The sequence below is a fragment of the Periplaneta americana genome, chromosome 14, assembly GCF_040183065.1.
Source record: "Periplaneta americana isolate PAMFEO1 chromosome 14, P.americana_PAMFEO1_priV1, whole genome shotgun sequence".
In the NCBI taxonomy this organism is placed as follows: Eukaryota; Metazoa; Arthropoda; class Insecta; order Blattodea; family Blattidae; genus Periplaneta; species Periplaneta americana.
In genome coordinates, this window is record NC_091130.1 from 145,052,064 (window position 1) to 145,053,407 (window position 1,344).

The 1,344-nt window shown below is 38.8% G+C and overlaps 1 non-coding gene across 1 annotated transcript; it reads right to left on the reverse strand.

Moving 5' to 3' along the window:
• Positions 1–679: 679 nt before the first annotated feature.
• On the reverse strand, positions 680–752 carry TRNAN-AUU (transfer RNA asparagine (anticodon AUU)). The gene has a single exon. It is a non-coding gene; the product is annotated as a tRNA-Asn (tRNA).
• Between the last annotated feature and the right edge of the window lie 592 nt (positions 753–1,344).

Consider the following 1,344-nt stretch of genomic DNA (forward strand, 5'->3'; position numbering starts at 1 on the left):
TTGCTTGGAATACAATTTCAGAAATAGAACAAACTGTGAGTTGTGTATTTGAGCGAGCGAAGAGAGCGTTGTGTGTAGTGTACATACGTAGGTACATAACATACATACATACATACATACATACATACATACATACATACATACATACATACATGCAAACACCCGGGCCAGGTCGATGGCATTTAAGTGTGCTTAAATGCGACAGGCTCTTGTCAGTAGATTTACTGGCATGTAAAAAACTCCTGCGGGACAAAATTCCGGCACATCCGGCGACGCTGATATAACCTCTGCAGTTGCGTGCGTCGTTAAGTAAAACATAACATTCAACATACATACATACATACATACGGACACACACTGTCCCAGGAGCAGTGTAAAATACAGAGTGAATCAAAAGTCTGGAACCATATAAATATCTTCCATATGCTAGTTTTTCGATTACTATAGGTGTTACCAGTATTTGTAAAACCAAATGCTCTACCAGTGACACATTCGAATCTAGCCCTCAGCTGTCTCAAAAGCCGCCATTTTGGATGCAAGTTTGAAATTTAAAAAAGAAAGGTAGTCATGTAGGTACTCAAAGTCATGTGAAATTTTCTGAAAAAAAAAATCAATGTTGCAATCCGTTTTGAGATATCTCTAATCGTTTTAAAGTTGAATAATTTCGAAGGAAAAATTTTGCCGGGGCCGGGTATCGAACCCGGGACCTTTGGTTAAATGTACCAACGCTCTACCAACTGAGCTACCCGGGAACTCGTCTTCCCGGGTAGTTCAGTTGGTAGAGCGTTGGTACATTTAACCAAAGATCCCGGGGCCGGGTACCGAACCCGGAACAATTTTTCCTTCGAAATTATTCAAATCAACTTTACAGGGAGTTATACCTGAAAGCTTGATTTGCGTTTTCAAGTTATTTAAAGATAACTGTCATAATAACAGAAACATCAGTTACTGCATCTACAGATTTTTTTAACATGGTACAGTACTAAGGAGGCTTAGGAAAAGGCATTTTTATGCAATTCTGGTAATTAACCTTTCCTGCTTTACTGTTTGGTTAACCTGTGACAGTTTCAATGCATTGTAGTGATTATTTGAAGCTTTCCTATAACAAATTTATTGATTTTCGTGTTGGCATTATCGAAAGAGGAAAGAAATGATGTCACTCTTCATTCTGGTAGATTGAGCCACAGAAATGTTACAGCAGACTGGACGAACAGTTACCTGGATATTGGAATGGTCGACGTGGACCAGTAGAATGGCCGGCCAGGTCTCCAGATTTAACACTTCTTGAATTTTTTCTTTTGAGGTTACATAAAGAGCTTGGTATATGAAGAGAAAATTGAGAAT